Consider the following 21,633-nt stretch of genomic DNA (forward strand, 5'->3'; position numbering starts at 1 on the left):
CAGGATGAAGACAAACAGACTGATGAAATTGAACTAAGGAAATTGAGAAAGTCTTCAGTCAAAGTCTTCAAACACAGATATGAACAAATGAACAAACATACAGCACAATTATAAGGAAATGAAAGAGTTGAGGAAATAGAACTAGTAAGCTCGGTGAAGACAATGATTTGGTAGACCAGTTCCAACTGTTGTCTCAGTTGTACGTCTGGTTGGAGCGGCTGAGTATTTAAACTCGAGGACACACAGTCCCGGACACCCAGTCAAGGACAGTTAGTCCAAGACACCCAGTCCTCACCGTATTATCCTTGAACTAAGGTCACACAGACCTCGGCCAATCACTCGTGGTAAGTCTTTAGGCGACTTCCAAACCTTCACAAACTTGGTCACCCGGCGATCCACAATTCCTCTTGGATGCTCTAGACCATGATGCCTAACCGTCTGGAAGAAGCACAGTCTTCAAAGGTAACAAGCATCGGATCCACTCAGGATCAATCTCTTCAGTGATGCTCAATCACTTGGGGTTTGTAGGTGTTTGGGTTTTGGGTTTTTGGTTTTTCCTCACTTGATGATTTATCGCTCAAAGTCCTGGGAGGATGGGTTGCTCTCAAATGACAAGTGTCAGTTTCTCTCGGAGCAGCCAACCAGCTAGTGGTTGTAGGGGGCGGCTATTTATAGCCTAGGGAGCAGCCCGACATGATAAGACATAAATGCCCTTCAATGATATGACTGTTAGGTGGATAGATATTTTGGGACAGCTGGCGCATAGCACAGCAACGGTCGGAATTTTGAGTAGCAAAATCCTCAGGGTTATCATGTTCCTCACTATGTAGGCAATCCGCATTGGCGAATTCCTAACTCCTAAGTCAGGACAAATTCCTCAGAGACTAGAAGAACTTTGTCTCTGTCACTGAAGAAATTGACTGAACTGTATGAGATTTTCCAATCGCTTCACTCGAAGGGATTGGTAGGTGTAGGATTTTGAGTTGAGCATCGCATGGAAATTTTTTCTTAGTATTTCCTCGACCCCTTTAACAGTACGGTGTTTCCTATGACTTAAGAAAGAGAAAAACAAAACTATGAAAATGAAAGTCTTCAAGCTTCATATTCCTCGCATGAATATCAAGTCTTCATGGACACACCAATTTCTTCACTTTCAAAGTCTTCATGAAAGTCTTCAAAAATACCAAAATCTTCAGTCGAAGATGTTCATTTTTAGGGGTCGACTTTTCCTGTAAATATCAAACTCCTCATAGACTTATAGACCTGTGTACACTCACACACACATTAGTCCCTTAACCTATAAGTCCTCAATACACCAAAATCACTAAGGGGCAATTGATGCACTTACAGCCGGAGCAGCAGCAGCAGATCCGGCTGGTATGGATGCCGCCGCTGAAGGGGCCTCGCACTGGGGGAGAGCCGCCATGGAGATGTCGCCCGCGGCGCCGGCTTCAAGGTAGCCGCTCCATGGCGGTGCGGGATGGAGCACCGTCGGCGCTTGGAGGTCGAGTTAAGGAGAAGGTGCGATGCCATGAGTGTACAACCTCTTTGGTGGCGCCGAGTAGGCCTCGGCTTCATCCGAGGAGTCGGTGAGGATGCTGCGATTCTGGTGGAGCGGGTTAATGCAGCGCTGTGGGGATGGAGCAGCCGTGATAGACAAGGCGATCGTCGGAGCAGCTCCTTGGAGGTGGAGGACGGGGCGGCTGAACCGGCGGGACGGCGAGATGGACGACGGATCCTCATCCGGGGAGGTGGACGAGGGATGTCGAGCTGTTGCGGTGGATGACAACGTTGAGGAAGAGGCTCCGACTGGGCAGTGGTGACGTGGCAGACGGAGGAGGGTGGGGTTTCGCGGCTGGAACGGAGAGGTTATGGCGGCCTAGGATTTCGAATGGAGAAAAGGGGGCGATGGGAGGGGGTGAAGCATGACTTAGGGACGCGCTTGTCCAAAATGTAGGGTGTGTTACAAAAGTACCCCCCACCGATTTGAACTAGCGGCCCTTTCGGCTCAGGGTTAGAAGGGGGATTTCGCGCGTCGGGATTTGGTAGCTGGAGGGAGTTTTCGCGTGCATTGTAATTTCGGGATAGCAAGGCGCGGGTTGTGAAGGCGCCAGTTTTGGGAGCACGATATCTAAATTTTCGGGATATAATAAGACGCGGGTTGAATTTTAGGGACAAGCCTAACGTGTAGTAATATTGTAATTGTACGTACCAAATCAATTCACACTTCCCTCAACCAAAAGGAAAACGAAAAAAAATAAAACTATTCACACCACACAAAGAGTCTTCCCCCGTTTTACTATAAAAATGCTATTCAAAGCTACTCCGTCCTTCCATCTATATAGGGCCTAATGCGACTTTCGATGCTAACTTTGACCAAATATTAGAGCAATGATATATGACATGCAACTTACACAAAACACACCGTTAAATTCGTTTATGAAAGGTTCTTTCAATGATATAATTTTCGCATTGTGCATGTCATGTACTATTAATCTTGTCAATAGTCAAAGGCGGTCTTAAAAATCTCATTACGCCCTACATAGATGGAAGGAGGGAGTATGAATCCATGTTATATCTGATTAAAAAAAATTCGCTTGCTGTATAATGCATGTAACCTACTCATACCAACATTTTAGTGCATTCCAAATGTCTATACTACCGCTGCAATTCGAACTAAATTTGAATTCGTTTCTCTATTTCAATAAGAATCTACAAAAATGATTGTTGCCAACTTCAACCATCATAGTTTCGTTGCTATCCGCCAGATATAACTCGGACGGCCTATAATGCAGGATGGCAGGCACACCATCATCAACAACTCCGTTTTTTTATAAGAGTAGAGATAAAATATATTAAATGTAGTATAACATGTTCATAACCACACCATGTGTATCACCATTATATATATATTCACACATGCGTCGGTTTGAAACACTATGATAAATTCTTCAAATATCCGAATTCGCTTTTTATAATGAAGTATATATGATCTCTATTCGTCTTTTACACCCACACAACCCTCTTATCTTTGTAGCTATCGCTAACTTTATCTTGTGCATGCACACGCCCGCATCCCTCTCACCCTCCCTCGGCATTCTCTAGCTCCATCACGCAAATTCGTCTTTTCACTTTAGGTCGTTCACCCATGGTGTGTGTAGGCCCCCCAGCTCCTTCTTTACAGCACACATCGATAGATATGCCTCTCTAGCCAGGTGTGCCTAGCACAAACACAAGCTTCCCCTCTTCTCTTGTCACCGTCCATGCCTCGCTCCCACCACTCTTTTCATCGTTCTCGTACTCGCACACTCCTCCCCCCGTGATATTGTATGCCTCTCATACCACCTCCTACATGCATCCCTCTCTCTATATCCTTCTCCTCGTGCCTCATTTGCTTCTAACACACACATGCATGTATACCGATCGATCTCCCAACATATACCTAGATTGACTTTAACTACCCCCCCCATCGATCAACGTACCTCACAAGTTATGCCTCTCCTTTCTCTAACAAAGGGCGATTGATCTTCCTATGTAGTTACGTCTGCTTACCACAGCCACATCGTCCCCCCTCATCATTCGTGCATGCCTCCTGACCCGTCTCTCACATGCACGTGCACAGACAACAAGCAGCCATCTCCTCTCTTATTGATATTGCGGCCGTGCCCTCCGTTTGTCTAGCAAGCCTATCCCACCATTTGTTAGAATCAACTCCACTACCACCCCCTCCAACACTCTAGCTCTGTCTCTCTCCCAACCTTATTCCTCTCCTGCACATATGCATCGATGCCAATCGATCTTCCTTAATACATGAGGCAGATCGATCTCCTTAATACATGAGGTAGGCCTCTCTCCTCCTCCACACATATACCAGCCATTGTACCTCTATAGTTAATTGGGCCTCCCTCTTCCCCCACCACACACCGATAGTCGAGCGCTGCAGGTAGGTATCCATGCCACAGAGACAAACTACACATGTCCCATCTCACATTCCAGTAGGCCAGCCACTCTATATCTTTGACGTGGGCACACACAAATTTGATGGCACTCTTTATCGATTGCGTGCGCACACACACACACATCATCCCTCTCTTCGATTCTATGGACACCTCAAGATGCATTTGTATGAGTACACTGGTAGAAAAAGGGCCTGTTGTCCCGGTTCATAAGGGCCTTTTGTCCCGGTTCCTGAACCGGGACTAAAGGGTCGGTACTAATGCCCTGCCCCTTTAGACCCGGTTCAATCCAGAACCGGGACTGATGGGCCTCCACGTGGCCTGTGTGCGGAGCCTAGGCAGGAGACCCTTTGGTCCCGGTCGGTGGCACCAGCCGGGACCAATATGCATCCACGCGTCAGCATTTATGTGGCTGGGGTTTTTGTTTTTTTTTGAAAGGGGGGGGTTGGGGGGTTTTGGGGGTTTTGGGGGGTTAATTTAGGTGTTTCATATATTGTGTTAGCTAGCTATAATTAATAGAGTGAAGTGTCCTCTCTTATGTCCGTGCTTGGTTGACGCCACGTACTATACATACGTATAGAGAGGACTAGACATGCTAGCTAGCTAGTAAGCAAACGAAGGAAACAGAAGATTGTCATGAACATATATGCATACAGAGAGAAGTGATGTCGACCACCTCTCCTTCTCCCAGAGATTGGTCGAACAACAAGTTCTCGTATATCTATCCGACAGTACCGGCTACATATATACAATAATTATCTCTTATAAATATAATCATACGGACTCATGGTCCACATAGTATTCTCCGTCTTCAGCGATCACGTGGTCAAGAAAGAATGCCGCCAATTCCTCTTGAATTGCTCGCATGCGAGCTGGTGCTAGGAGTTCATCCCGCTTCTAAAACATCTAATTTGAAGAAGGGGGTCAATACATATATATATGAATGAATGAAACTCAACACAAATGATGGTAATAAAATAAAATTGTGAATGTTGTTATTTACGTACTTCATATTGTTCGTCAGTGTAGCCCCGCTCACAGGTCGTGTGGCGGATGGACTCGCAAACGTAGTATCCACAGAAATCATTCCCTTTTTCCTGCCACAACCACTTTACAAGAAATAGAGGTCAATCAAACTGATAAGCAAGAATGCCAAATCAATAGGAGATGCACGGAACATGCTACTATAGTACTTACTTTCGGGTGTCTAAATTGCAGCTTCTTCGGGAGTCCTGGAGCTTTTTTGGAGAATTTTTTCCAAACCCTGCCAGACAAAGAAAACAATTACTTGATATATCAGGAAATGAACAAAGTTGCTGATATGGTGGATAATGATCGATTTAACTTACTTCTCGAGCATCTGAGTCATGTCCGCATAATCCTGGGGATCTTTTCGTTTTGAGTCTAAGACAGTTACTAGTCCCTGCTCAAGCTTAATCTCTAGGAGAATATAGTGGTAACTGCACACACATGCATAACTCATCAATTACATTACTATAACCTTGACTAATATATATATATAAGGGAAACAGAATACGCACAAGACAGTAACACTCACTTGAATTTGTAAGGAAAGAGTATTATATCTTTGTTTTCATTTATTACCAACGATCGTAGCAAGTTGGCCTCGGTATCTGCAGCATGAAATTTAACCTGAGTTGCATCTATGAGATATGTGTTAATGAACCCAATATCACCGACTTGTCTTTTCTTCAATTTGGCGATCTTCAATCTGCATAATATAGTGAGGATGATTATAAATACATGCAATGAAAGAGCTGAGCTATATAGAGAGACTTAATGACAGAAGTAGTACTACTTACAGACAGTAGCAGGTGACCGTTGTTTTATCGAGGGCCAATTGATTGAAAAACTGAAAGGACTCCTCAAATGGAACAAGCAACAGTTCAATTCCAACGAGGTCATGCTCCTTTTTAACTTTCACATACAAAGTACTCCTCCCCCCAGAGTCTCTGCAGATTTTCAAGTACCAATCATGCAATCTTCACATCATCGTTGATAGAGATCTTTCATCTTTGACGAGAGGCTTCCCGTACTCGTATCTTTGTATCTGCACCTCCATGGGTTCATAATGTACATTGTCGGGCAGGTAATCGGCAAGATTGCTATAACCGGGCACCATCCTCGGATCATTAGCGACGTTGTCGCTAGGCACCTTGAGCAGGGGGCACGATTGCTTCGCTTGTTCGCCGAGCTGGGCAATTTGTTTCCCAGCTTGTCGTTCCTTCAGCCTTTGATCACTGACAGTACTTCCCAACTGCTCCACTTCGGCAAATTCCTTTCCAATAATGCGCTCATAGTTTCCTTTTGGCGGAGATTTGGGTGGTTTTGTCAGGGCAGCTAGAGTGCGCTTCGCTTTCACCGGATCTAGCTTCTCCTCCGGAGGTGGATGTCTCTTTGCTTTCAACCCTTGAAACCAGTCATCCACTTCGGTTCGCACGATCTTCGCGTTCTCCTGCGGGGTCCTCTCGTATGGTAACTTCTCTGGAGTCTTCAGAGAAGGACCAAATCTGTATGTCCTCCCGCCTCTGGCTGTACTGCTAGACACCGGTCGAGCAGACGGAGCGGCCGGAGAAGCCGGAGCGGCGGCAGGTCTCTTCCGCCCTTGCTGACGAGGTGGAGAAGGAGGAGGCTGGCTGCTCGGGCGCGTCGGCGCAGGCGGAGAAGGAGGCGGAGTGCCGCCACGTGCCGGAGAAGGAGCCGGTCGAGTGCCCTGATCGTCACTCGCTGGAGGAGGAGGCGGTGGAGGAGGCGGAGTGCCCTGACTCGCCGGAGAAGGAGGCGGTGGAGGAGGCGGAGTGCCCTGACTTGCCGAAGGAGGAGGAGGAGGCGGAGGCGTCTAGTTCCGAAGGTTGATGAGCTCCTTCCGCCATAGGCATGGAGTCTTCAGAGCAGACCCTAGCCTAGTCTCCCCTTCACCGATAGGGTGGTCAAGCTGGAGGTCCTCAAATCCCTCCGTTATTTCATCCACCATCACCCTAGCATATCCTTCTGGAATCGGCCGACAGTGAAAAGTTGCGCCGGGTTCAGTAGGATAAACAGAGCCAACAGCCGCCTTGACCTTCAAATTCATCCATTGCATCATAAGGTGGCAATTTTGAGACTCCATGATAGCATCCACGGGATAGCTGGCAGGAGCTGTCAAGGCATGCTCCGGCTGAAGCAGCTCGGTGGAAGCCACACTGCTTCTCTGCTGAGATGGCGGGGTAGCTTTGGGGGAAGCTTCGGCAGTATGTTTGCTGCAATTTGCTTCTCGTTCCTCTATCGCTTGTACCCTTGCTTGCAGCGCCTGCATTTGGGTCTGCTGCAATTTTTTCCTCCTCTCTTGGGATTTGTAACCGCCTGCGTCCACAAACCCAACCTTCCACGGAATGGATCCTGGCATGCCTCATGTCCGTCCAGGGTGCTCAGGATTCCCGAGGGCCATTGTGAGCTCGTCATTCTCTCTATCTGGAAAGAACGTCCCTTGCTGCGCTGCTTCGATATACTGCTGAAGCTTCCTGACTGGTATGTCCATTTGATCGTTCGTCCAAATGCACTTCCCTATTACAGGGTCCAAGGTTCCGCCAGCCCCGAAGAACCAAGTCCAGCAACGGTCTGACCAGTTAATTGTCTCTGGTTCGATCCCTTTATCAACCATATCATTCTCAGTCTTGGCCCACTTAGGCCGGGCTACGAGGTAGCCACCTGACCCCATGCGATGGTGATGCTTCTTCTTCGCAGCATTTTGCTTGTTTGTCGCCGACATCTTCTTACTCTTTTCCGATGTCTTGTGGGCCAAAAATGCGGGCCAGTGATCTCTGATCTTCTCATATCTGCCCTTGAATTCTGGTGTCTCTTTATTTTCGACAAACTTATTCAGCTCTTTCTTCCACCTCCTGAATAGTTCTGCCATCCTCTTAAGAGCAAAAGACTTGATTAATTGCTCTTTAACTGGCTTCTCTAGATCATCCTCTGGCGATAGGGTGAAATTTGACTTCAGCTCAGTCCAAAGATCATTTTTCTGCATATCATTGACATAAGACACCTCAGGGTCTTCTATAGCCGGCTTTAACCATTGCTGGATGCTGATCGGGATCTTGTCCCTAACCAAAACCCCGCACTGAGCAAAAAATGCGCTCTTTGTCCGGAGGGGTTCAATCGGTTGGCCGTTGGGCGCGATTGCTATGATCTCAAACTTTTCATCCGAGATCAACTTTTTCTTCGGGCCTCGTCTCTTTACCGAAGTTGTGCTCGATCCGGAGGGCTAGAAAAAAGAACAAAGACTTAATTAATATGTGTACATACCAAAACAATGAATGCATCAATTAGCTAGTCAACAGAAGCTTAACTAATATATATACCTGGCCGGACTCGGTTCGGTCACCGGAGACGTCATCACGGTCTCCTTCTTGCACCGGCATTGGGTCACCGGAGCTGTCCTCATGGTCTCCTTCATTTTGTTTTTTGTTTTATAAACTTTTTGTTAATGCCATTAGTTTTCAAATTTGAAAACACTTTTTTTGTATTTTTGTTTTCTTTGTTGCTTTATTTATTTTATTTTGTTTCTACTTACAACAAAATACTTATTGTTGCTATTTTTTCCAGTTTTTTTGTTTTGTTTTCTGCATTATTTATTTTCTTTTGTTTTTTGCTTTATTTGTTTTATTCTTTTTGCTTTTAGTTTTAGAAAAATTATAAACTTTCTGTTAGTTCCACTAGTTTTCAAATTTGAAAACACTTTTTTAGTTTTTTTGTTTTCTTTGTTGCTTTATTTATTTTATTTTGTGATTAACTTTACTATAAAAATAGTTTTTTCCTTGTTTTTTTGATTTGTTTTTTGCATTATTTATTTTCTTTTGTTTTTTGCTTTAATTTTTAATTCTGTTTGCCTTTAGGTTAGCAAAATTATAAACTTTCTGTTAGTGCCATTAGTTTTAGAAAAATTATAAACTTTCTGTTAGTGCCATTAGTTTTCAAATTTGAATAGTTAAAATTTGAATTCTTTGAAAATTGTTTGAATCACAAGTTTGTGATTAACTTACTAAAAAATGAGAATAGATGCGCTTATAGAGAAAATTCAACCTAAATTCCTAGTAAATTTCTATGAATTTCAGAGAAATTCACTATGAATTTAGGTTAAACTTTTCTCTATTAGGGCATCTATTTTCACTTTGAGAGGAGCTCAACAAGGCAGAGAGGGAAGGGCTTATAAACCGGTGTGAGCCCCCTTCGGTTGGCGAGGTGGGACTAAACTCTACCCGCAACGAGGACCAACCCTTTAGTCCCGGTTTGTGGCACAAACCGGGACTAATGGTCATGGGCCAGGGGCGAGGAGCAAAATTATAAACTTTCTGTTAGTGCCATTAGTTTTAGAAAGTTGAAAGTTGAAAGTTGGCATGGGCCAGGGACTAATGGTCATGGTATTACGAGGGCCGAACCATAAGACATGAAAGCATTTTAAATGAAGTCTGAAAAAGTTGAAAGTTGGCATGGTATCATAATTTCACCCACATAGCATGTGCATGTACAAAACGGACAATGGTAGCATGTTCGTGTGTTACAAAGTTGGCATGGTAGCATCATAATAGTTGCGGGAGAAAGTCTTCACTTTTTCTTCGCTTGTGTCATTTGCTTATTGCGCCGTAACCATGGATAATCTTCATTGTTTATCAGGATGCTTGGGTCAGCCTTGACATTGAAGGGAGGAATTTCATGAAACTTTTCATAATCTTCAGACATGTCTGTCTTGCCGTCCACTCCCAGGATGTCCCTTTTCCCTGAAAGAACTATGTGGCGCTTTGGCTCATCATATGATGTATTCGCTTCCTTATCCTTTCTTTTTCTCGGTTTGGTAGACATGTCCTTCACATAGATAACCTGTGCCACATCATTGGCTAGGACGAACGGTTCGTCAGTGTAACCAAGATTTTTTAGATCCACTGTTGTCATTCCATACTGTGGGTCTACCTGTACCCCGCTGTAACACCCCGGATGTAACTTTCCCAATTTGTACTCCAACTCTTGCCATTTCCGGCGTTAAGTTATTTTATTTTCTCGGGTTCGGGTCTTTGTCCCCGTGTGTTGTTATCATTGTCATGCATCTCATATCATGTCATGATGTGCATTGCATTTGCATACGTGTTCGTCTCATGCATTCGAGCATTTTCCCCGTTGTCTGTTTTGCATTCAGGCGCTTCGTTCTCCTCCGGTGGTCATTTCTACCTTTCTTTCGTGTGTGGGGATTAAACATTTCCGGATTGGACCGAGACTTGCCAAGCGGCCTTGGTTTACTACCGGTAGACCACCTGTCAAGTTTCATATCATTTGGACTTCGTTTGATACTCCAACGATTAACCGAGGGACCAAAAAGGCCTCGTGTGTGTTGCAGCCCAACACCCCTCCAATTTGGCCCAAAACCCACCTAAACATGCTCCATCATCTAGAGCGTTCGATCACGATCGCGTGGCCGAAAACCGCACCTCATTTGGACTCTCCTAGCTCCCTCTATGCCTATTTAAAGAACCCCCGAAAATCTCCTTCTCCTTCCTCCCGAAAAACCCTAGATCCACCCCTCGCGCTGCACCGGACATTGTCCGTCCGGACTGGACGCGTCCGCGCCGCCACCGCTGCCCAATCGTGCGCCGCCACGTGGCCTTCATCACCGCCGCCGCCGCTCTGGCCCGGGAGGCCCAGGTCAGGCCCCCGAGGCCCAGTCCATCGCGCCGCCGCCCGCCTTCGTCTTCCTCCGCGCCCGTCGCTCTCCGCCGCCACCGCGCCCTCGCCGGCATCGACGGCCGCCACCGCCGCCCGCTCCGGCCGCATCTCCTGCCGCCCCGCGCGCCCGACGCCGCCGCCCGCTCCGGCCGCATCTCCGGCCGCCCCGCGCGCCCGACGCCGCCGCCTTCGCCGACCACCGCGGCTCCATCGCCGCCTCGCCGCCCCGTGACCGGGTTCGCCGCCCCCGCTGTCCGGCCTCCTCTCCTCGTCGGCGAGCCGCCGGCCTACCTCCCCAACGATTCTGGCGGTCCTCGGTCAGCATGCGCCAGATCCAGATCCGAGCTAACCCTAGGGTTGACCTCGATTTTTTTCCTAAGTCCTGAGATTTCAGATCCATGTGCTCATGTTCATACCATTGTATCTTTGCATCCGTAGCTCCGATTTGGGAATATAGCATATCAAAATGTTAATCTCTGAGAGTACATCATTTCATTCCATTGCATCATTTTAATTTGAGTTCATCTTGATGCCCGAAATGCTGTTAGAAGAGGGCTACTTGAGATATTTGTCAGATCTGCTACTCCATTTAGCTTTTTGTCATTTTTGCCATGATTAATGTGTGCATGATATGCCCTGATGCTCTACATATGTTTTGTTAAGGGTTTTGTCATCTTTCTAGAGGTGCAACCCATGTATTTTTGTGATGTGTGTGGTGACTAGCACGAGCTTGCAAAGTGGTGCACTTGGTAATTCTGATTTCAGGGACTTAACATTTCCACTAAGTCCTTGATCTGTTTATCTCGTGTTGCCATATGTTCATGTTGTTTCCTAGTGATCCGTGCCTCTTTTGAGGATGATCAGTAAGGATGTTTTGTTAATCTTGTAGTGCTATATCCATCCATGTCTTTGTTTGCAATAGTGGAGCACCCTAGCTTGAGTCAATCGAGCTCTGCTTTTGCTACTTTGTGAATCTGGGTAGATTGTCAACTTGTTTGTAATTTTGCCGATGATGTTGTAGTTGATCCGTGCATGCTATGTTATTGTTCTTGCCATGTCTAGCTTGCATTTTGTGTATTCTTGATGGGTGTATGCTTAGTTTGTCATAACTTGCATCGTAGTGAGTGCATCGAGCTCGTAAACATGCCTACTTGAGATATGTTTCAGCATGTGCCAGTTTTCACTAAGTCTGTGATCTGATTATGTTTTTGCTATGTTCACATGCTCGCAATTGTAGTTTCTGGTCCTTTTTGGCTCAAGGTCACTAAGGGACTTTTGTTAAGCTCTTTGAGTAGCTCCATGCCATGCTTTACTTTGCCATGTTCAGGTCCTGTAGCATGTAGTTTTGTTGCTCCGAAGAGTGCTACCTGATCTGAAATTCCAGACAAGTGTTAATTTCACTAAGTCTGAAATCTGTTTGCCATATGCATTTTTGCCATGCTTGTTTGAACCTGTTAATGGATGAATTGTCCGTAGCTTAGTGCTAGACTTTTGTTAAGCATCATGTATGTATACCTGCCATGTATTTTGTTATCATGTTTGGGTGTTGTAACATGTTCATCTCATTGCATTTAGATGGCTACTTGGTGTAAATCGCAGACCGGTGTCATATTTGAAACGCTTGCCATTTCTAAACCGTAACTCCGATTCCGGCGTTCTTTATATCATTTTGAAGCGATTTAATCTCATCTTTCCAGTGGAACCCTTGGATTCCCAAGTTGAGGCCAGGTTCTTGCATTTCCTGTCACATCTTGCATATTGCAACCCGCATAGCATACCATCTTTGCATCATTTTGTTTGATCCTTGCACGTGGTTGATTGTGTCCTTGTTTCTTGTTTGTCTTGTTTGGGTAGAGCCGGGAGACAAGTTCGCTAACAAGGAGCCTGTTGAGTTTGCTTTCGAGGATCCAGTCAACTCTGACAACTGTGCAGGCAAGATGATCATACCCTCGAAATCACTACTATCTTTGTTATGCTAGTTTGCTCGCTCTTTTGCTATGCCAATGCTATGATGCCTGCCACTTGCTTTCAAGCCTCCCAAATTGCCATGTCAAACCTCTAACCCACCATGTCCTAGCAAACCATTGATTGGCTATGTTTCCGCTTTGCTCAGCCCCTCTTATAGCATTGCTAGTTGCAGGTGAAGATTGGAGACCGTTCCTTGATGGAACATATATTTACTTGTTGGGATATCATTATATTACCTTGTTATCTTAATGCATCTATATACTTGGTAAAGGGTGGAAGGCTCGGCCTCTCGCCTAGTGTTTTGTTCCACTCTTGCTGCCCTAGTTTCCGTCATATCGGTGTTATGTTCCCGGATTTTGCTTTCCTTACGCGGTTGGGTTATAATGGGAACCCCTTGATAGTTCACCTTGATTAAAGCTTTTCCAGCAATGCCCAACATTGGTTTTACCATTTGCCACCTAGCCTCTTTTTCCCTTGGGTTTCTGGAGCCCGAGGGTCATCTTATTTAAACCCCCCCCCCCCGGGCCAGTGCTCCTCTGAGTGTTGGTCCGAACCAGGCAGCCTGCGGGGCCACCTCGGAGAAACTTGAGGGTTGGTTTTACTCGTAGCTTGAGCTATCTAAGGGTGCCCTGAGAACGAGATATGAGCAGCTCCTATCGGGATTTGTCGGCACATTCGGGCGGTGTTGCTGGTCTTGTTTTAACCTGTCGAAGTGTCTTGAAGAACCGAGATACCGAGTCTGATCGGAACGTCTTGGGAGGAGGTCTATTCCTTCGTTGACTGTGAGAGCTTGTCATGGGCTAAGTTGGGACTCCCCTGCAGGGATTTGAACTTTCGAAAGTCGTGCCCGCGGTTATGGGCAGATGGGAATTTGTTAATGTCCGGTTATAGATAACTTGAACCTTAACTTAATTAAAATGAATCAACTGAGTGTGTTACCGTGATGGCCTCTTCTCGGCGGAGTCCGGGAAGTGGACACAGTGTTGGAGTAATGTTTGCGCAGGTTGCTCTCTAGTTTCTCGCTCGCGCTTTGCCTCCTCTTCTCGCTCTCTTTTGCGAATAAGTTAGCCACCATATTTGCTAGTCGCTTGCTGCAGCTCCACATATTTACCTTGCCTTACCTATAAGCTTAAATAGTCTTGATCGCGAGGGTGCGAGATTGCTGAGTCCCTGTGGCTCACAGATTACTATTACACCAGATGCAGGGCCTGATGATTCCGCTCCAGGTGACGCGCTCGAGCTCAAGTGGGAGTTCGACGAAGACTCTCAATGTTACTATGTTTCCTTTCCTGATGATCAGTAGTGGTGCCCAGTTGGGGGTGATCGGGACCGTGTCGCATGTTGGGTTATCTTTTATTTTGGCACCGTAGTCGGGCCATGAGTGTTTGGATGATGTAATGTTATTTATGTACTTGATTGACGTGGCGAGTGTAAGCCAACTATGTTATCTCCCCTTTTATTATCTATATTACATGGGATGTTTTGAAGATTGCCTAACTTGCGACATATGCCTTCAATGCGATTATGCCTCTAAGTCGTGCCTCGACACGTGGGAGATATAGTCGCATCGAGGGTGTTACACCCGCCGCCTAACAGATTGACCCATTTGCACTTAAACAAAGGGACCTTAAAATCAGGTCCGTAGTCAAGTTCCCATATGTCCACTATGTAACCATAATATGTGTCCTTTCCGCTTTCGGTTGCTGCATCAAAGTGGACACCGCTGTTTTGGTTGGTGCTCTTTTGATCTTGGGCGATCGTGTAAAATGTATTCCCATTTATCTCGTATCCTTTGTAAGTCAATACAGTCAAAGATGGTCCCCTGGACAACAAGTACAACTCATCACAAACAGTGTTGTCACCTCTGAGACGTGTTTCCAACAAACTGCTGAAAGTCCTGATGTGTTCACATGTAATCCAGTCGTCGCACTGCTCCGGGTGTTTGGAGCGCAGACTGTTCTTGTGTTCATCGACATACGGGGTCACCAAGGTAGAGTTCTGTAGAACTGTGTAGTGTGCTTGAGACCAAGAATATCCGTCCCTGCATATTATTGAGTCTCTTCCAAGAGTGCCTTTTCCAGTCAGTCTCCCCTCATACCGCGATTTAGGGAGACCTATCTTCTTAAGGCCAGGAATGAAGTCAACACAAAACCCGATAACATCCTCTGTTTGATGGCCCATGGAGATGCTTCCTTCTGGCCTAGCGCGGTTACGTACATATTTCTTTAGGACTCCCATGAACCTCTCAAAGGGGAACATATTGTGTAGAAATACAGACCCCAGGATGACAATTTGTCGACTAGATGAACTAGGATGTGTGTCATGATATTGAAGAAGGATGGTGGGAACACCAGCTCGAAACTGACAAGACATTGTGCCACATCACTCCTTATCCTTGGTACGATTTCTGGATCGATCACCTTCTGAGAGATTGCATTGAGGAATGCACATAGCTTCACAATGGCTAATCGGACATTTTCTGGTAGAAGCCCCCTCAATGCAACCGGAAGCAGTTGCGTCATAATCACGTGGCAGTCATGAGACTTTAGGTTCTGAAACTTTTTCTCTGGCATATTTATTATTCCCTTTATATTCGACGAGAAGCCAGTCGTGACCTTCATACTAAGCAGGCATTCAAAGAAGATTTCTTTCTCTTCTTTCGTAAGAGCGTAGCTGGCAGGACCTTTATACTGCTTCGGAGGCATGCCGTCTTTTTCGTGCAAACGTTGCAGGTCCTCCCGTGCCTGAGGTGTATCTTTTGTCTTCCCATACACGCCCAAGAAGCCTAGCAGGTTCACCCAAAGGTTCTTCGTCACGTGCATCACGTTGATTGAAGAGCGGACCTCTATGTCTTTCCAGTAGGGTAGGTCCCAAAATATAGATGTCTTCTTCCACATGGGTGCGTGTCCCTCAGCGTCATTCGGAACAGCTAGTCCACCGGGACCCTTTCCAAAGATTACGTAGTGTAAATCATTGACCATAGCAAGTACGTGATCACCGGTATGCATGGCGGGCTTCTTCCGGTGATCTGCCTCGCCTTTGAAATGCTTGCCTTTCTTTCAACATTGATGGTTGGTCAGAAGAAATCGACGATGGCCCAGGTACACATTCTCCTGCATTTGTCCAGGTATATACTTTGAGTGTCATCTAAACAGTGCGTGCATGCGTGGTATCCTTTATTTGTCCGTCCTGAAGGTTACTAAGAGCGGGCCAATCATTGATGGTCCCGAACAGCAACGCCTTAAGGTTAAATTCCTCCTGTCTGTGCTCATCCCACGTACGTACACCGTTTCCATTCCACAGCTGTAAAAGTTCTTCAACTAATGGCCTTAGGTACACATCAATTTTGTTGCCGGGTTGCTTAGGGCCTTGGATGAGAACTGGCATCATAATGAACTTCCGCTTCATGCAACATCCAAGGAGGAAGGTTATACATACATAGAGTCACGGGCCAGGTGCTGTGATTGCTGCTCTGCTCCCTGAAAGGATTAATGCCATCCGCGCTTAAAGCAAACCATACATTCCTTGGGTCCTTTGCAAACTCATCCCAGTACTTTCTCTCGATTTTTCTCCACTGCGACCCGTCAGCGGGTGCTCTCAACTTCCCATCTTTCTTTCGGTTCTCACTGTGCCATCGCATCAACTTGGCATGCTCTTCGTTTCTGAACAGACGTTTCAACCGTGGTATTATAGGAGCATACCACATCACCTTCGCAGGAACCCTCTTCCTGGGGGGCTCGCCGTCAACATCACCAGGGTCATCTCGTCTGATCTTATACCGCAATGCACCGCATACCGGGCATGCGTTCAGATCCTTGTATGCACCGCGGTAGAGGATGCAGTCATTAGGGCATGCATGTATCTTCTTGACCTCCAATCCTAGAGGGCATACGACCTTCTTTGATGCGTATGTACTGTCGGGCAATTCGCTATCCTTTGGAAGCTTCTTCTTCAATATTTTCACTAGCTTCTCAAATCCTTTGTCAGCCACAGCATTCTCTGCCTTCCACTGCAGCAATTCCAGTACGGTACCGAGCTTTGTGTTGCCATATTCGCAATTGGGGTATAACCCTTTTTTGTGATCCTCTAACATGCGATCGAACTTCAGCTTCTCCTTTTGACTTTCGCATTGCGTCCTTGCATCGACAATGACCCGGCGGAGATCATCATCATCGGGCACATCGTCTGGTTCCTCTTGATCTTCAGCAGCTTCACCCATTGCAGCATCATTGGGCACATCGTCTGGTTCGTCTTGATCTTCACCAGCTCCCCCCGTTGCAGCATCACCGTATTCAGGGGGCACATAGTTGTCATCGTACTCTTCTTCTTCGTCGTCTTCCATCATAACCCCTATTTCTCTGTGCCTCGTCCAAACATTATAGTGTGGCATGAAACCCTTGTAAAGGAGGTGGGAGTGAAGGATTTTCCGGTTAGAGTAAGACCTCGTATTCCCACATTCAGTGCATGGACAACACATAAAACCATTCTGCTTGTTTACCTCAGCCGCATCGAGAAACTCATGCACGCCCTTAATGTACTCGTAGGTGTGTCTGTCACCGTACATCCATTGCCGGTTCATCTGTGTGCATTATATATAATTAAGTGTCCAAATTAATAGAAGTTCATCATCACATTAAAACCAAAGTGCATACATAGTTCTCATCTAACAACATATAGCTCTTCAGAGCATCTAATTAATTAAACCATACATTGAAACTATGTAAAACATTTCAATGTGAAAACAAATGCGATCATAATCACAACCAAGGTAAAAATTGATCCAACGGCATAATGATACCAAGCCTCGGTATGAATGGCATATTTTCTAATCTTTCTAATCTTCAAGTGCATTGCATCCATCTTGATCTTGTGATCATCGACGACATCCGCAACATGCAACTCCAATATCATCTTCTCCTCCTCAATTTTTTTTATTTTTTCCTTCAACAAATTGTTTTCTTCTTCAACTAAATTTAACCTCTCGACAATAGGGTCGGTTGGCATTTCCGATTCACATACATCCTACATAAATAAAATCTATGTCACGTTGGTCGGCATAATTTTCATAAACAATAAATGAACCAATAGTTATAAAGATAATATATATACCACATCTGAATCATAGACAGGACGAGGGCCGACCGGGGGGATACCAAAACCATCGCACTATATAAGATGCAATAATAAAAGTAAGAAAATAATACAAGTATCTATGTAAACATACAAGTAAGAATATTTTTCCTTTCAGAAAGAAGATAAGAACAAGAGGCTCACCACGGTGGTGCCGGCGATGAGCTCAGCGCGGGTGATCAACGGCGGTGAAGACGGGGACGGGGCTTGACGGACCGCTAAACCTAGACAAATATTATGGAAAATGGAGCTTGGAGAGGAGAAAGCTTAAGTAGTGTGGCTCGGGCATTCCATCGAACACCTTGTGTGCATAGGAGGTGAGCTAGAGCACCACCAAGCCCTCTCCCCCTCAGCCAGAGAAAAACAGAGCACTGGGGTGCTCTGCTCGCGAGCGAGGGGTATATATAGGCACCTCATTGGTCCCGGTTGGTGACATGAGCTGGGACTAAAGGGGAGCCTTTGGTCCCTGTTCAAGCCACCAACCGGGACCAATGGTGGTGGGCCAGGAGCGAGGCCCATTGGTCCCGGTTCATCCCACCAACCAGGACCAAAAGGTCCAGATGAACCGAGACCAATGGCCCACGTGGCCCGGCCGGCCCCCTGGGCTCACGAACCAGGACCAATGCCCACATTGGTCCCGGTTCTGGACTGAACCGGGACTAATGGGCTGACCCGGCCTGGACCAAAGCCCTGTTTTCTACTAGTGGTAGTTTATCTTGTGAGAGAAAAGGTTGAACGAGGGAAGGCCTTATTTGCGAACATGGAGAGAAGTGTGGGTATATTTTTGCAAAATTGCCATAGTTTCTTTCCTATCCGTTAGATATAAATCCGACGGCCTATATTGCAGGATGGCACGCACACCATCATCACCAACTCTGTTTTCTACTCCCTCCGTCCGAAAATACTTGTCATCAAAATGGATAAAAAGAGATGTATCTAAAACTAAAATACGTCTAGATACATTTCCTTTTATCCATTTTGATGACAAGTATTTTCGGACGGAGGGAGTATTTGTCTTTTTAGAGATTTCAACAAGTGACTATGACCGGACATTACCAACATACTCAAAAAAGTAGTCCATAATTTTGATGTTACCCTCTTTTTTTGGCGGTGCAGTGCCATCTGGATTCCTCATAAATAAATAAAGTACTACATGATACTAATATATGACACATGGCGCAGGAGTACTAAGTATTATTAATACAGTTTTGCTAGAACTCATCTAGATGAGATATAATTTGGTCTCATTCATATTTTATAGCCATTGAATGTGATGCTATATAAGATGCGTGTGTGCTGACGTGGGTTGTATTTGTTCTTGTGCAACGAACTAACCACTGCATGTCATGTTTGATAGTCTCAAGTCATTAAAAGCATACAAGCCCCACATCTCTTCTTGGTTGATTCCTCTATTTATGTCAAAAAATAAGAAACAACGTGAGAGTTAATGCACCACGCCTATGTGTTTACTATTTGGTTTTTGTAAGATGACTTAATACTCACCTAGCCAGAGGGAGTATTCGATTTGACAGCGGGCGGCGCAGTTCCCGATACGGCTTTAATGCAGATGAGGGAGGGAGTAGCGGTTCCCGATATGTTGAACGGCCAATGCATCCTCCTTCAATTAATGCATAAGGGAAGTAATGGGAGGAGGTCCGGGAAAAGAGGCTGCACGATGTGAATGCAACGCAGTTTGCCCTCATTGCCCTCATATAAAGGCGCCCCTCCATTCCAATGCATCTACCACATCGTATGCACCTAAGCATTTGCCTAAGAACCTACACTAAGCGCAAAAGAGCTCACTCCAGACCCACGGCGGCGATGCGCATGAGCGGCCAGCGGCTGCGCCAGATGGTCCACGACGCCGGCCTACAGCATGGCGCTGAGGATCGTCTCCAGACGGTGTTGGAGACTGGCTGGTGGATGGCCACCGTTGACGCCAACTACGACTCTCAATTGGACCAGATGATCGTTGCCACCAGCAACAAGTTCACCATCCTCAATAAGCTCGTGGAAGACATCGCCATACTCCTCCAGCCCGCGTGCCCGGGCTCCTCATTGCCTACCACCCTAATCGGCCTCCATGGCCGGAACCTCTTTCAAGCACTGGTGGCCCTGCAACTGCCCGCCAACGCCATGAAGAATGTCCACCTGGAGATCACGCTCGTCGCGAGGTGCCTCGCCCTGCAAGAATTCATCGACCTACACATCCATGTGTACGAGGAAATCATGTACATAGGTATCTACAAGGCCAGTGAGGAAGCTACAACATTGGCCTTCCTCAACCGGCTGGAAGCCTTGGATGCCTTTGCTGAGAAGCACCTCGACCTCGCCACAAAAGCCGCCGCTCCTTAGCCGCCGGTCGGTGGCCGGCGCACTAAGTTGAGGAGGAGGAGGAGGAGGTCGTACGTTCCTGGATCCATCTTTCTTCTTGCCTTCTGTAACCACCACTGTGATTGCATCATCATGGCCTTAATTCTTATTGTGCTGTTGCATTCTCGTTCCAGTAAATACCGACATGTGCGATCCCTTTGCTTAATTATATGCATCACTGTAACTAGTACTCCATCCGTCAATTTATAAGTTGTGCTTACCTTTTCCATCAACTTCGTGCAACGCGCGGGCATCTTGCTAGAAACACTAGAATATGTCTATATAATCCGTATGTGATAGTCCATTTGAAATCTCAAAAAAGACAAATATTTAGGTACGGAGGGAGTAATATATTAGGAGTATACCAAAACAATACTGATTTCTTTCAAGTTTGTGAACAACTACTACTATTCTACTACTTTGGATCCGTCGCAACGCACGGGCACATTGCTGGTAAAAGGAAAAGGCATGCCGCGTTCGCGTCGCACCCCCACACGCCCAGGAATCGGGAGTACAACACGGCCCGTCCGGCACGACACATAGCTTAGGGAAGGCGTGTTGCCTAGCATTTTCACTTTCATGTGGGACCGCCATTGAGCAAACTGACACCCCGCCCGCCGCCGGGTTGGAAAACAGAAACGAGGGGAAGATCTAGCTGTAGCACAGAAGCCAAGAAATTTGGTGTCAGACGGGGCTCATTGATAGAGTAGGAGCATTCCGTACTAGTACTACTCCTACTAGTACCAAGTTTGTACTCCTAATACTATATTACTAGTACTACCACTATACAACTAGTAGGTACATGCACGGCACAGCATCGTAGGAACAAAAAACGGGAAGATCTTGGTTTGGGTGATTTATCTTTTTTATCAACGTAGTATGAATAATATGATGTGGGGGGCACCCATGAAGCTTATGTGGCTTGGTTGCATGGCTACGGAAGGTTAGAGAAAAATAAATAGATAATGTGTTTAGGATGCACTCCACTAAATAGATATACTTTGGATCCATTGCAACGGACCGGCACATATATATCTATACCCCCTATATAGTGTGTGAAAAACTTTGAAAGTTGGTCGTTGGATGAAGCCAATCCGACGGTACAAAGATGGCAAATCCGAGCACTACTGGCCGTTGGATATCATCCACCAGATTTTGCCACATGTATAATCTAGAAGACTCCATGGTTGAACTTAATTCATGACTAACTTCGCCACAACTAAGCTTAGGCAAAGTTATTACTTCTTCCAAATGAGAGCCACAAGTTGGCAAGCCTAAGGGAATCTTGCCACATTTTTTGTGTGTATGTCATGTGGGGCCTTAGTGTGGCGTGCCTAAGGTGTGGCTTGAACCAAACACTCACCTAAGTTAATCAAACTTGCCTAACCTTACATTCCACCAGATTTTGCCACATGTTAGAATCCAGAAAGCTCCACATGTAGAAGCATAATGCACAAACCACCAGAATCTCATGCGTGCAATGCACGTG

Source organism: Triticum aestivum, chromosome 7A (assembly GCF_018294505.1).
Source record: "Triticum aestivum cultivar Chinese Spring chromosome 7A, IWGSC CS RefSeq v2.1, whole genome shotgun sequence".
Taxonomy (NCBI): domain Eukaryota; kingdom Viridiplantae; phylum Streptophyta; class Magnoliopsida; order Poales; family Poaceae; genus Triticum; species Triticum aestivum.